The following is a 16,323-nucleotide window of genomic DNA, read 5'->3' as shown; positions in this document are numbered from 1 at the left end:
AATGTGGTTATATCTAAGTGTGTGAGTAGTTAACTTACTTTTTTTATTAGTCTTCTCATTAACGGCATTATATTGTTCAGACTGATTTGTGAACACTGGAGGCGGGTTTTATCGCATGAACCAATCACAGAACATAACCGTCATATCCAATCATATCACGATGGAGGCATTGCCTCCTCTCACGTGACTTTTCCCCATTCATTCTCAGTTACCCCCCACCAAACCCACTGCATGCTTTAGTGGGGTCTGTTAAAACTCAATGGACTCAATGGAGGCGAGAGAGACGTGGACTCCCAATGTAACTTTACCTGCTGTTGTCGCTGTTAGACAATGTTTCTTTTATATACAGGTGCTGGTCATATAATTAGAATATCATCAAAAAGTTGATTTATTTCACTAAATCCATTCAAAAAGTGAAACTTGTATATTATATTCATTCATGTTTATTTCTTTTAATTTTGATGATTATAACTGACAACTAAGGAAAATCCCAAATTCAGTATTCAGAAAATTAGAATATTGTGAAAAGGTTAAATATTGAAGACACCTGGTGCCACACTCTAATCAGCTAATTAACTCAAAACACCTGCAAAGGCCTTTAAATGGTCTCTCATTCTAGTTCTGTAGGCTACACAATCATGGGGAAGACTGCTGACTTGACAGTTGTCCAAAAGACGACCATTGACACCTTGCACAGGGAGTGCAAGACACAAAAGTTCATTTCAAAAGAGGCTGGCAGTTCACAGAGCTCTGTGTCCAAGCACATTAATAGAGAGGCAAAGGGAAGGAAAAGATGTGGTAGAAAAAAAGTGTACAAGCAATAGGGATAACCGTACCCTGGAGAGGATTATGAAACAAAACCCATTCAAAAATGTGGGGGAGATTCACAAAGAGTGGACTGCAGCTGGAGTCAGTGCTTCAAGAACCAATACGCACAGACGTATGCAAGACATGGGTTTCAGCTGTCGCATTCCTTGTGTGAAGCCACTCTTGAACAACAGACAGCGTCAGGGCGTCTCGCTTCAAAAAGGACTGGACTGCTGCTGAGTATGTTCTCTGATGAAAGTAAATTTTGCATTTCCTTTGGAAATCAGGGTCCCAGAGTCTGGAGGAAGAGAGGAGAGGCACACAATCCACATTGTTTGAGGTCCAGTGTAAAGTTTCCACAGTAAGTGATGGTTTGGGGTGCCATGTCATCTGCTGGTGTTGGTCCACTGTGTTTTCTGAGGTCCAAGGTCAACGCAGCCGTATACCAGGACGTTTTAGAGCACTTCATGCTTCCTGCTGCTGACCAACTTTATGGAGATGCAGATTTCATTTTCCAACAGGACTTGGCACCTGCACACAGTGCCAAAGCTACCAGTACCTGGTTTAAGGAACATGGTATCCCTGTTCTTAATTGGCCAGCAGACTCGCCTGACCTTAACCCCAAAGAAAATCGATGGGGTATTGTGAAGAAGAAGATGCGATATGCCAGACCCAAGAATGCAGAAGAGCTGAAGGCCACTATCAGAGCAACCTGGGCTCTCATAACACCTGAGCAGTGCCACAGACTGATCGACTCCATGCCATGCCGCATATAGACAGTTATTTTCTTGTGTTGACAATTTAATGTGCTGCATTATTTTGCTCATTGCACCCTCCTGTGCCCTCGGGGAACAAGCCAGAAGTTTAACCTATTTAATCTGCATATAAAACATTAGAAATTAGATATTTTGTTTAATTTTTATTTTGTCTTTGATTTAAAAATAAAAAATTGAGTTGATTAAAAAATACAGTGGTTAAATGAAAAAAAAAAAACATTCTATTGATCTTTGTTTTAAAAAAGGTTATAAAAATGTCAATAATTATTGATACCGAACGATATGACACATCATAACATTAATACATTTTTTAGCTATATCACTCAGCCCTACAACAACGTCACTTACATCAGCATCACCGCATCTCGCACGCCACTGATGATGCTCCATGACGCACACCTAACATTCAACTGTACCATTTTTGCATTCAAATGCAATTTTTTTTTTTATTCAACCAATATTAATTTCTTTATTCACAATCTCATCACAGACAGGCACTTCACTCATGTTCGTGTTTGTGTGTGCTGTCTGCATCACTCATAGCACGTGCTATGAAATTTTTTTCTATCGTTATCGATGAAGTAGTACTGTCGATAAATATCGATACCTGTCACGAATCTTGTCCATGGACCCGTTACATCACCACCAAAGGTCACCCTTCCATTACATTGACTCTTGCACTACACAAACTGTTGCATGTCAGCCCAGACTACATATCCAATCACACATTTACTATATAACACTCACTCAGATCCCTTTCAAACTGCCGAATATTGTATGCGCATATTGCTAGCTGTGATAGCTACGTTACGGAGCCTGCTTTAAGTTTCTTAGCCTTATCCTTAGCCTAGTCTTGCCTAGTGCTGTTTTATTGACAGGATGTCTTAAGCTTATTGTACTTAAAAAAAAAATAATAATAATAATAAAATCACATTTTGTGCTGATTGACAACAGCACAACCCACTGAACAGACTGTATATCCATTCTTCGATAGCCCTGTTTTCATTTTCATATGATTAAATGGTGTCTATCTTGAATAAGGTCCATAAGGAATTAGCTTTATACTACATTATACATTCAGGCTTTAAGCAAAGCTTTTTTTCTTTTCTTTTTTCTTTTTTTTTGGTGGATGCTGGTTGCATCAGAGTCGACTGTCTATGTACCAAGAAACACAGATTTTCCTCTTATTCTGTCTTTTGTATCAAATTCTCTCTCTGGCATCATTAAATCCAGCCCCTGTACAGTCTAGGCCTGCCAAACTACATGCAGACAGTCATGCCAAATTCCCAAGCAGACCCCACACACATCCACGGCTTAAAAAGCAGCTCCAGCTCTCGCCAGCACCCCTCGCCGGTCCTCGCACCTCAGCGAGTTAACCCACACATAAAAGCGAGTGAGACGGCAGAGGAGAGCCAGGCTGCAGTCTCCCGAGGCCACTCTCTTCTGTTTAGAGGCACCCACAGCTTTCTGAGGGAGGGATTAAACCTTCAGCGCTAGCCAAGCTAACTGGCCCTAACCGAGGAGCTCAGAGGGAGGCAGAAGACAGAGCTTTGGCTAAAAACACCAATTCCCCAGTGGCACATGCATGCATCTGTGTGCGCTTCCGTATGAATGAGTACAGTGCTTATATGCAGGTTTAAAAATGGAAGAGTATTGCAGTTAGAGAGGTGATGTTTACAGTATGTAACATGGTGTTTTTGTATGATGTTCCTAAAGCTAAGCTGGTAGAACATGGCACTGTCACACCAAAGGTTTTGGGTTTGATTCTTAAAATCAAACCCAAATACCAAACTATAATTGCATCACCAGTTTTAGTCTACAAAGACTTCATGTTCCTTACAGAAGGGGTTTTCAAACTAGAATCCAACACTCTTAAAAATAGAGGTGCTTAAAAGGTTCTTCACAGCGATGCCATAGAAGAACCATTTCTGGTTTCCCAAAGAACCATTGAGTCAAAGGACTTGTGATATAAATATATAATTTTTTTGGAGTACTACTTGTGCACAATGCACATTTCATCTTATTAAAACTTATTATGTGTTTTAATGTCACACTCACTATTGATGCGGATTGTATGATCTTTAAATAATATTGGTCTATAAACACAAGATATTTAAAGTGTACCTAAAGTATCCAAGCATTAGTTCCACTTTAGCACAATCAGATATACTTCATCACATCTTCAGCTAACATCTTATAACATCTATTACAATTTTTGTCATACATAACATACAAACATAATATATGAAGATTTCAGATACAAAAGCCTCTAAATGCCATTAGAAATTTTCTTCTGAACATTTGAGCATTTTTTTTTTCAGGCTCCTATATGTAGGTTCAGTCATTTTCCTTTAATGCCAATGAATGGTGAAATAACTGAATAACTGATCATAAACATGGGATTCTGCAAAAAATATTAATTTTAGAACAAAATTTCAGATGGCACTTCTGCATCTGAACTTGTCATATATTTTCACTTGGGTTTTATACATAAATATTTATCTGCCTTTACATTTTTGGAATGGGGTTCCCTTGTGAAAGAACCAGCATTTTGGGGGTCCTTGACCATAAAAAACACCAGCCCAATAATAGTGTTTAAAAGTCATGATTATATGAATGTTGTAATCAAATTATACCATGCTATTATAGCAATGGCACAATATTCTCTTTAGTATCTTACAGTATATGAATACACACAATCACACAAACAAATACAAACACACACATACTGTAGATTACTTTTTGGTAAGGGAAACTGTACTTTAGAATCACTAATTGACTCTTTGCACATCTGAGATTGTCGCAGTCAACTGAGAATTGCTAAATTTGTCCAAAATTATGTCTATGCATCAGTTCCACTGGCTCTATCTTCTGCACCTACTTCACATTTCATTCAATTCTCTCTGCCTCTTGCTTTCACCCTCAGAGGGGAAATGAACCCGATCTCTGGCATCTGGTCTTGTTAGATGGATGTAAGGTGCACGAGGAGAAGGTGTATGAGTGAGAACCAATAGGAGCGGGTGAAACAGAGCCACGCTCGTTGCTGAGATGTTGGCTGCTCCTGTGAGTGTACATGAACCCTGAGGAAAAAGGGGGGGCTGTGATTTAACTCAGGGTCCAGGACAGCCTGGATGGGCCCCATCCATCTTCCAAAGTAATTACGCATTGACGCTCCGCATTGGAGGGGGGGACGTCAGCCTCTCCATGGCTTTATAAATCACCACTCGCTACAAGTAGCAAGCCAGAGGAAGAGAGATGAGCGCTTTAACAGTAACATTGCGTTTTTAAGCTTAAAGAGGGAAAAAATGTGACATGCAATATAGAACATGTCTTTTTTGTTGCTTAGGCTTTTAGTGTATGGCTACAATAGAGATATATTTTAAAAGCAAAGAGAAATTCAACTCACTGTACATGAGCATCACTCAGTGAACTGTAACGGTGTACTTTTCCGCCTTTAACATCACACTCCTGTCCTCGGGGGATGTTTGAACATTTTCTCAGCCATGTTGTCTTTCAACACAGTTAACGCTAAACACAGCACGAGTCAAGTTCTCGGGCGTCCTGTCTGTCTCCGTCCCTCTCCAGACAGAGTGATTGGTGGCACTGGTCCCAGCTGGGCTGGCATATTGATTGGGGGTCGGGAGGCTGGCCCGGCCCGATTTGTTTCCCTCAGAGACAGGGCTGTCAGTCAGGAATGCTGTACGCCTGGTTTAATGGCAGTAGCTATGAGAGTGATTGAAGTACATGGGTGATCCCTCTGCTAACATGGTGATATGCTATCAGCCTTTTGGGACTTCAGCTATTCTGTCGTTCCCTTTCAAAATAATGGGTTGTGAGAGAGAGTGAAGAAAGGATAGGGGAAAAAAGTAGATTCTGGTCATGTAATCAAGAAACAGAGACATAATACCTAGCAGACATATAAAGTATTAAAAAGCCAATGGTCTGTCTAGACTTATTCTTCATTGTCAAAGCAAAGAGCCAAAAACTACATCATTTTACGCAGAGAAATATTTCAGATTTTAAGATATGCCATTCATGAACTTTAAATGTGAACAGAGAAAAAATGAATGCCGTACTCTAAGTGATGACTTCCTTGTTGTGCAGCAATCAAACACAACTTTGGCAGCAAGAGAAACTAGGCAGCTTCGTTTAATTTCTGGAACTGGCCCATCAACATGCCTGCTCTAAATCTGTCGCTGTCCACGAGGAAGAGGTGCTGAAATGTCTACGGTCCGTGCTGGCCAGCTTTGAGAGCAGTTATGAAATATTTTTTTTTCCTGTTGTTTCTGCCACCAAATATTCTGCTTTAGTTGTATACAGTGGACTATAATTTCCACAACATTTAGATACACCGGCATGAGACATAAAACAATGCTGCATGTTTAGCAATTCTTCTCTCTTGTCACTTAACCTTTCTCACATTATGCAATGGTCAATTTAATGATTCCTGCACACGACTGAATGATGTTCAGGTACTGGACAATTACACTTGGAATTTTAGTGCCCTGTTAAAAATAAACCCAAAGTCTACCAGGCACATTAACACTTTACTGAATACAAATTTATGGAGCCATTAGTTCTACAGCCCGACTTAAAGGTCAAACGAGAAGTAATGCAGTTAAATTTCAAACGGCTCAGCATCAACACCAGAGCATGTTCGAGAGCTTTCTTGTAGATTAAATTTCTCTAATCAGTTTAAACTGATCGTTTTAGCGTATAATATAATCTGAGGGAATGCATAAATAATATTGCACTGCGTTTTTAACACATACAAAATAGAAAACAGCATTTTTAAAAATCTCTGCTAGACTTGAATGTCAATGCAGGAGTTGTTGATGAGCACTCAGTCAGTAACTGATCGATTTATGCATTCTGAGAATGACTTAACCAGCAAGACAATCAATAGTTAGTATTCATTATTAATTCAGGTTCATAATGCCGCTATTCTTTATTCTCACATTAACACAGGAGATATTAATGCATGCTGTATGATAACATGCATGATTAGAAGTAGTTGTTCAAGCTGGTTTGGAAATGAAATGCTATTATATTTTCTCACATCATCTAATGTACCTGTCATTACTCCCTGCTTTCTCAAAAAAAAAAAAAACTTTTTTTTTTGCCAGAGCAGCTTGCATTCACTCCATCTGTAGGATAAATGGAAAAGTGCAAGAGTTGTTTACCAACATATTGCCAGAGACACAAAATAACAGCATTACAAAACTATGAAATGAATACAGGCCTTTTTTTTTTTTTTTTTTTACAAGCTTTTAATCCTCATTGCAAGGCGACAGCTGCACGTAGTACTCCCACTGATATAGTAATACAGAGAGGGGAATTAAAAAAAAATCATATTTTTAACATTTCTGGCATCTATTTCCTCCCAAAAACTTCACAGAATCTACACTCTTAAAAGAACCAATTCTAAAAAGAAGCATTTTTTTTCTTAATGTGAAGAACCAATTGTGCAATGGAAAGCTTATATATGTAGTTTCTTCATAACATTGATGCCTATAAAGAACCTTGAACCTAGAAACAGATAATCTTGGTTCCATATTTGCATGGGCCCATAACAGAGTTTCCCTTTCTTGTAGGTCACAACCATCAAAAATCTCTGGATTCTCTCAAACATGTTTGACTAAGTCTAGGAACTTTCATCCATTGAAGACACTGGGTGAGGGAGAACCAACTGTGTTGCAGAGAGACTGAGACAATCAACATTCACAATGAAAAGAGGAAGTGAGAGGAGGAATCTTGGGGAGGTCTCTTGATGTGATTACACCGGGCAGCACTCAACTATGTTTAACACTCAAGGGCGGGAGGGTTCACACTAAAACCCAAGATCAATACGCAATTTTACAATCATCACCTCATCCATAATTGGCTTGAAATGAACCTGCAGAATGTCAATATCAGTTCGAGAGTGTCACTGTTCACTCGAGTCTTCTTGTACCGGCGGATGAGTCATTAAACATACACCCTTGACAAACTCCTACTATTCAACATAATTTTTTGGTGCATTTTCCACTTTAAAAAAAAAACACTGCAACAAACCCAGATGCTCACCTTCAGGGCAACTTACTGTGCCTGAAATAGGACACATTTTACATTCTGTAATTAATTCGTAACGCTGGATTTATGCCATTAGGGTAAGATAATGAAGGCAGCACACTTAAAGTGCACAGAAGCTTTACTAAACCCGAGAGCTTAACAGAGCGAATTCTGACTAAATCAAGGAACACCGGATGGAAACGGACCGTCCATTCATCTGTTTCCTGTCACTGCCATGTTTGTTTGGAGTTTTTCCAGGACTAATGAACCTCCATCACTCCTCTAAAGCTGCAATGTAGCCCCAGTTGTGTTTTGGGTTTGCAATCAAATTAATAATCAAATACAGTTTTCAGAACAGCAGGGGAAAACTGCATCAGTCTTTTTTCCCATGTGAAATCAATCCGTTTTCCCACCATCATCAGTTACTCCTTAAACCACAGGGTGATCCACTGACTTCACTTGTGTTTTCTCCATTTACTCCTGTCCTTTTTGTTCATTTCCCTCCCATTTCCTTTCAGATTCAGGCTGCGCGCTGAAGAGCGAGGGAGCGCCATGTTCTAGGCAACTTTAAAGCTCAGCACCATCCTAAAAAATATCTTCCTGACGGATTACAGGTTCTTTCAGTCCTGGGCAAAACTCAAGATGAGTGGACATTTAAGAAAGATAGACCACAGATGTGGCATTTAACATGTCTATCTGTGGATACCAGGCTTCCGAAGGACAGGAATTATTTGAGAGAGCTGTAAAGTCAGTCCAGAGCTTCTCTAACAAGATGTCTCTGCATCTGTCACTTAGGACAGGAAGGAAACTTGTGCAGGTACACACCTCCAGGTAAAGTTACAAGGGAAGATTACAGCTTTATTAGTGCATTTACAGCTCAGAACAATGGCAGGACTCTGTCGGGCAATGGGCACCACATATCATGTGTTGAGGCTGACATATAGATCTAGACGGGAGGGGGCTGTCAGGTTCAGCCGATGATTCATTGCTTGTGGCAATGCTGTCTACAGTGAGCGGATCATGCTGCACATGCTGGGACAGAGATAATGGCACACAGATGTCTGAGCACATCAGGCCACACAATGCAACAGCCTCAACTCTACTACAACAAAGTGGAGTTCAGAAAGCGTGTACCACGATTAGACACTGTTGCGGTAAATCAACCACTACCGGGTCACAGCCGCTTTGAAAGATGTAAAAGAAGAGTTGCGTGACACTTCAAGGAGAGTGAAGGTTTATAATCCTCGGTTGCTCATTCAGAAATGCTTATCTGTCCAATTGTATGCTCAAATGCTGCGTCCTAGGACAAAGAGATAATAATGTTGAATAAAAACGGTATTTTGCAATTTCACTGACATTGCGTTTACAAGACTAGACAGAGGTCGGGCTTTTGTGGGAGATGAAACCTTCCCAATAAATTCCGCATGGACACAGAATAGTGTCTGACGAATACTGTTGTGCATGTGTGAACTCAAATAAAAAAGATGCTCTGACCTTGGGTATTCCTTGGAGTGAAAGAAAGGAAACATTGTTACTGTCATCATGAATTGTTAATATAAGTACCCCTCTTTTGCATAAGTGAATAAGTAAACCACTCTGAACCAAGACCTAAGTTCTGTTCTCAAAATTACAGCTGTCCATCACTGCCAGACACTAGCGCCAAACAATAAGGATGTTCCTGATTTATTCACAAACTCCATTTTAAAGGGGCCAAGTCTAAAACCCATCACTTTGCGTTTTGCCCAGTGCTCAGAGAATTTTAAAGTTTAATAAGGCTGCAGTCCATGTGAGTGCTTCCCAAGACGGCATACACACACAAACCACAAGCTGCACAGAAGGGCACATGGAGGGGGTTACATCAAGCTAACACTGCACTTTTCTTCATTATTTACCTGTTCTGAGGCCTGGGCCAACCTAAGACATAAGCAATTCTCTGTCCCCCTTACATCACAAACACTCCAGCCCTGGGTATACAGCACTCTAACGTTGTTCTGCTCACAATAACGGAGACCATTTGCCCTGACTTCAGGGCATTCCAGCTGCGCTTCATCCATCTATCAACATATTGTAAGACTCATTAAAAATCAGGTTTGATGTGGGCATTCAGTTGAGCACAGCAGAAAGAGGAATGGGAGAGGTGATAAAGCACTTGAACTGTAACAATAGAGCAAACAAGGCAAGACCCTGTAAAAACAAGCAAAAATTCAGATTGTCTATTGTCTATAGAATTGATCATTATCCGTCAATCTGACTTGAATAGTATTTTATGACATTAATGTAACAGGAGTTCCATTAGTCTCTAACAAGTGCTTTGTTGTGGCTTCATGGCCTTTTCTTTGTATTCTGCTCTTGCAATGTGAAAACGTTAATTGTCACCGAATTAAATGTACAATTGTATAACAAATATTCTATTGAATTACATATAGAATCAGTCATTTTCAAACTAAATCATCATTTAGATCTTTGTCTTGGTCACTTTAAAAGCACTTTAAAACATTATTTTCTTTCTGGTCCTTCTATCCTTTCTGTTTGTAAATCATCCAAAACAATATACCACATCTTATTTTTATCAACAGCATTTTGAATTCCGCAAATTATAGAAAACCTTCAAAGTCTAAAGATTTGATTCATACAAATACTTCCCCTTGTCTTATTTCTATAGATCTTTTTTAGTCCTCTTTAGAATGGGTCACCAACCAGGGGGTTTTGTCTTTTTATCTCATGTAAGACAGTATGATGGATGTGCACAGTAACACACATGAAGTCTGATGATTCACATAGACACATGCTCTGAAATCAACTACAGTTTTTCCTCAATTCACATGAGGGACTGCAGCAAAACTCCAGCAAAGAATGGAAAGCTTTGAGCAGCATGAAGACCTCACCTCTGCTACATCATACAAGGACAGCAGACAGATTTAGTAGCACTAAACGATCTACATCGGGTCATATCAGACATTAGAACGATCACCCAGCACTTGGGTTGGGAACGGGCACATCCTCAGCCTTCAGTAGAACAGAGGACTCCTTGTCTGTGCTGAATTCTGCCATTGACAGAGCACTGCCCAACAACTACAGCATATAAATGTGCCCCTCTGTGAGAACCATGGCTTCCTATACACCTCCATACCTATGCAAGCATGGGCGTCGTGGGTGTGCAGTTGGGTTAGGTCTGTTGTCTTTGCTCCTTCCTATCTCACACTTATGTAAATGCCATTAAACATTTAACAGGCGATGGGAAGTCCGTGGGTTGCGGATGTTTGCCATCATTCAGGGCGCATTACCATTATCTATCAAGTGCAAAAATAAATCAATCCTCACGTTGCCAGAGGGACGAGCGATGGATGCAATTAGAGGCGCAAATGGCCGGTAAAGGCCACGCGACAACGTCGCGTCGAGATCATTTGATCTAGATCTGATGAACGCGTCGTTTTTCTTTGAAGCAGACGAGACATGCCAGAATAAAATAGTAGGATATGCGGATATTGGCGAAGTGTGTCAAACATAAAACCTTTATTTTCTTATCAACAGGCCATGGCAGTCGGTATTGCCTGACAAAAGCGCATCTTTATTGAACACTTCCAATTAGACATCTCATTCGTGAACGGTGCGCCAAACCGATACAGACGCGTTACTCGCGCACATCGTGCAAATGTACATATATGTAACGTTATTATAATAACAGACAACAGAAACCCGCTTACCGCGATGAAAGGGATATAGTAGATGCGTCTCCGGTTCTTTCCCGGTGATTATTCGTACTTCAGTGGTGAAGCCGGTGTTTATGCCATCGGTATTTTTTTTTTGAGGTAATTCGTCATGAATGTGTCGCAGACTCTCGCACATCAATTTACCTTCTTCGTGTCAGTCGGCGTCCTCAAAACAATAAAAGAGAAACGGAAAGAAAAGAAAGAAGACATAAAAAGGAAGGAGGATAGGGAAATTTAAAAAACGGAAAAAAGAATAAACACCTCTTAACACCTCCTCCTCCTTTTTTCTTTCTTTTTATCTGACAACACCCGTGTCTTCTGACGGCGAGATTACAGCATATTTTTTATCACTATAAAGGAACTATGGAAATTATAAAATAAAACAATAACAGAAACAAATGCGTATAACGCATTAGCAGCTAACTCAGCGCTCTGTCGTCATGGCGACCCATTTCAGAGTCCGTTCGTGCATCAAAGAACACCAAATAATAAAAACCATCCGGTGGCACGACTTCTCATCTGCTCTCAGTCTGTCTCACTCATAAACAAGTCCTCCTCTTTTGCGTTCAAGTGGGAAAACAATTGAGTTTCGTCTTCCTTTCTCTCACCGCTATCTGAAAATAGCGATAATTATTATTAGCCTATTATTCTCACTCGTGAACAATGAAGATGTATGTCTCTCAGATATCCATTCCGCACTTCGCGCACAGCTGTCAAGATTCAGGAGTCCAGAATCCCGATGTCCACCTCTCTCTTTCTCTCCCTTACACGCTCACGCGCTATGGCAAGCCGTTTACACATTTTTTTCTAGAGCTCTAATAATTTCAAGTAATTTAGTCTCCTATTTTATTCTGTATGAGCTATGCCAGTTGTTACTAGAAATATTTCTTCTTGCTTTGTATGTAAAGGCTTGCCAGAGTTGCAATTTTAAAGATTTAAAAAATATCTTTGTATGTAAAGGCTTGCCAGAGTTGCAATTTTAAAGATTTAAAAAATATTATTAGTAAGATAAAAACCATTAACAGCTATTGTAATTGACCTATCGGTAAGCCCTGCACCATTAACAGCTATTGTAATTGACCTATCGGTAAGCCCTACACCATACAATTGTTCAAAATGCTTCTTTTTTTAATTAAACATACTTACATTTGTGATTATTAAAAATGAAAAAAAAATGCATAATGTTTGTTTGTTTTTTAAACTGCAGGCATCACTCTTTTTTGACATATCTGGTGGTGTCTAGCAACTTACTAGTAATTAGACAATAAGTACTAGTAGCAACATATAGTTTTAAGGAATAAATGTTAAAACTGCTTGCCACACTCACACACATTTAACAGCTACCGCAGATTGATTGCAATTCTTAGCACTACCTCCGGTGGCTGTAGCGTCCCTTATGTTCACGTTTTCACATACTGACGCTTTGTCTGTACTGAATTTACATTCCGTGCTGCTGCTTTGAGTACTCTCATCCGGCTCTAATTAATTAATCAACGTGATTAGGACATGATTTCACATGAACCATCTGAATGCGCCTCTATGGTGAAACATCTCTGCCGCCTTGAGGATCTGCATCGGCGTGACGTAAGAAAAAGCGTCAAAGTGTCCTCTCTTTATCTTGCATCATGTGCTCACTATGACGTAACACTGTTGCTACTGGTAAACTAATGGCCAGAACTTGATCAAATGGCAGGTGTGTGAGGTAGAAATTTAGTAAGTAGGTATCACAAAGTACTGTGGTATACCATAGTAATGTAATACCAATAGCATTTCAATAAACAGTGGGCTATATGCAAAAGAATGATAACCATATTCATGCACCAAGACACTTAAAAATATCACGACAGAAAGCATATGTCCATGGTATTACTGCAGTACATTTAATAAACAAACAAACAAACAAACAAAAAAACATTTTGTCAGTGTATATCATTTATTCCTACTTGCATTGACACACAGAAAATATATTTCATCAATTTTAAGCCCTTTGTTTGGAAGCTAATGATAAATACCCAGATCAACTAATTATAATCCGCTCCTTTTATCCCCCATACTATATATATATATATATATATATATATATATATATATATATATATATACAGTTATATATATATATATATATATATATATATAGGGTGAATACTGGTAAAGTGGGACAATGGGTAAAGTGGGACAGTTAAGCTTAATAATTTATATCTTTACATGGATATGTTTTTTTTACTAAAAATCAACACTGAGCTCATCAGTAGCAAGTATGTGATAAAAAAAAAATAAAAAATTCTGTGGCTATGACATCACTTCCGGGGTGTGGCACATCATATTTAACAACCTTGCAGTGAACTGTGATGGTAAGTAAAATGACATAGCATTCTGAGGTAAATAATGTTAAGGTTATAAAAATAAAACAACTCATGGATCATTTGTAATTGTTACATATTTTGTTATAGGATGTAATGGTGAATCAGAATTTTTTAAAAATCACATTCATATTAATCTTCTTGGGGTTTTTTTTTTATGCGATGAGTTCCAGTTGTATCTGTTGCCAATATAATAATCTAAAAAAAGGAAATTGAATTACAGTCAAACCTGTACATCAAATAAATACATAACAAAGGAGGAATTGAGTTACCTTTTTATATGTCGCTCATACATAGTTAGTTAGCTAGATATTTCAACAAAGACTGACTTAAACTACGCCAGCTCTCACGCATTAACCGTGAGACACACGCAATTGACGCTTTTCACACGCTCTCATGCCACACATCCATTTTCTCACGCACAGAAAAAATCGCGAAGCAAAGAGGACACGGAGACCGACAGACTAGACAGAGCAGGTTACTTATGATAGAAAAAAAATTCTGCTCTCAGATTCTGTCACTTTTATTACGAAATTCAAACAATAAATACCGTTTTGGCGCTTGTAAATGTGACGTGACAGATCCCTATAGCGCCACGTGACCCGATCATCTCTACTAGCTAATAGTAAATAAACATGAATGAATAATGTTATATTTTTACATATTTCAGAATCCAATGTCAGAAAAGAGGACAGGGAGAAAGGGAGATAAGGAAAGCAAAGAATAGGCTAGGTCAGAAGCCAGGGCAAAAGTTGAACCAATGGAGTGAGGATAGGATGAAGGGTGCGATTATGGAGTATAGGGAGCAGGTGGAGACAGGGCAGGCTCCTCAACTTCGCATGATTGCACGTGCATGGAATGTGCCAAAAAGCACCCTCCAGCGGAGGGTCAAGAATCATGTACAAGGCTACAAGCATGCTTCGGGTCGCAAACCAGTCTTACCTAAAGAGAGTGAGGCAGAGTTGGTTAAGATGATCAAGACCCTTTCCAAGAGAGGTTTCCCACTTAGAAGAAAGGAGATCCAGTTGCTTGCCTACCAATACGCACAAGCAAACAACTTGCCTGGATTTTCAGAAAAAAAAAAAAAAGAGGGCTGAGCAGTACTGGTTTGAAAATTTTATGCGCCGAAATCCTTACCTCAGCCAAAGGAAACCGGAGACCCTCTCTGCTGCAAGAGCAGCAGGGATTAACCCCACAGCAATTGAGAAATGGTTCCAACAGTATCAAGATCTTCTTACTGAGCTGGGAATCAAGGATGTGCCTTCCCACATTTGGAGTTGCGATGAGACAGGAATGCAGGACCATTTTCTATCAGCCACTGTGATTTCAGAGGTGGGGGAGTGCTTGCTACGAGATAACGTCAGGCGAAAAGGGGGAGACGCCAACAGCTTTGGCCAGCTTTAATGCTGCAGGGGACTACGGTCCTCTCTTGGTCATCTTCAAAGCCAAGAGGCTAAAAGAAGAGTGGCTTTATAATGTTACTCCCAACACAGTAGTGAAGGTGAAGATAATGGCTGGATAACAACTGAGCTGTTTTTGGATTGGGGGAAGCAATTCGTGGACATGCTCCCTAAGGATGACCTCAGACCACATGTGCTGCTGCTGGACGGCCACACCAGTCATGTATTCAACATTGATTTCCTGAGGCTCATGCAGTCACACAGGGTACATGTGGTGTGCTATCCTTCCCACACCACCCACTGTCTGCAACCAGCCGACAAGTCCCTCTTCAAGTCCCTGAAACATCATTGGAATGAGGAGGGAAGGAGCTTCATGCGGCTAACAGGAGGGAGAAAAGCTCCTTAAGGGGGAGTTTTTTTTTTCCTTGTTTGGGAGGGCATGGAGGAGGGCAAGCACAGTCCAGACTGCCCAAGCTGGCTTCAGGGGGACTGGGATGTACCCAGTAAATCCCATGGCTATACACCCCAATGTGTATGAGCCAAGTCTGACCACCGAAAGGCCACTGGAGCCTGAAGGAAGTGCACAGGAACATGAAAAATCTGGATTTGCCAGAGATCCCTGATAGGATTGGGGCAGAAGTGGCTGTTGGGGAGGATGCCACTAACACAGGCCAAGAAGAGGTGTTAGAGGGAGTGTCTTTTGCCACACTAATCCCAATTCCAAAGAGAGAGAGAGGCAAGATGAGAAAGAGGTCCAAACCACCCTCTTACCACCTAACCAGTGATGAACATTTTTCATACATTGCCTCAAAAAAACAAACAAAGCCTACCAAAAAAAACAAAAAACCAAAAACAAGAAAGATGGAGGGTACAAGCTCGGATGGCCAGGACATTTGCAATATTTGTAAAGCCAAATTTGGTGATGCAAATGATCCAAAGAAGACAGAGGACTGGATCATGTGCATTGTTTGCGAGGACTGGTTCCATGAGACGTGTGGCGAGGAGAATGGCCTCATTGAAGACGGGGAGGCGTTCACTTGCACTGGCTGTATTGACGTGTAGATTAACCTACCATACAGAAATTAAATTAAGCCTGTGTGCAATCAATTAATTCCTACAAGAAGAGATGTTAATGAAGGTTATTTATTTTTTTTTTTTAATTTGTATGAAATAAATTTAACCCAATATAAAATTTTGTGGGCAGGCGAGGGAGGGGGAT

General features: G+C 40.0%; 1 protein-coding gene across 1 annotated transcript in view; it reads right to left on the bottom strand.

Annotated features, from left to right (window-relative positions):
* The window catches only part of LOC109085453 (neuroligin-2-like), a 79,984-nt gene extending 67,865 nt beyond the window's left edge, over positions 1–12,119 (bottom strand). Inside the window, exon 1 of the mRNA XM_042732469.1 lies at positions 11,339–12,119. The gene's annotated coding sequence lies outside the window, so the exon portion shown is untranslated. The remainder of the gene's footprint in view (positions 1–11,338) is intronic.
* Between the last annotated feature and the right edge of the window lie 4,204 nt (positions 12,120–16,323).

Source organism: Cyprinus carpio, chromosome B10 (assembly GCF_018340385.1).
Source record: "Cyprinus carpio isolate SPL01 chromosome B10, ASM1834038v1, whole genome shotgun sequence".
In the NCBI taxonomy this organism is placed as follows: domain Eukaryota; kingdom Metazoa; phylum Chordata; class Actinopteri; order Cypriniformes; family Cyprinidae; genus Cyprinus; species Cyprinus carpio.
This window is presented reverse-complemented; position numbering and strand designations above follow the sequence as displayed.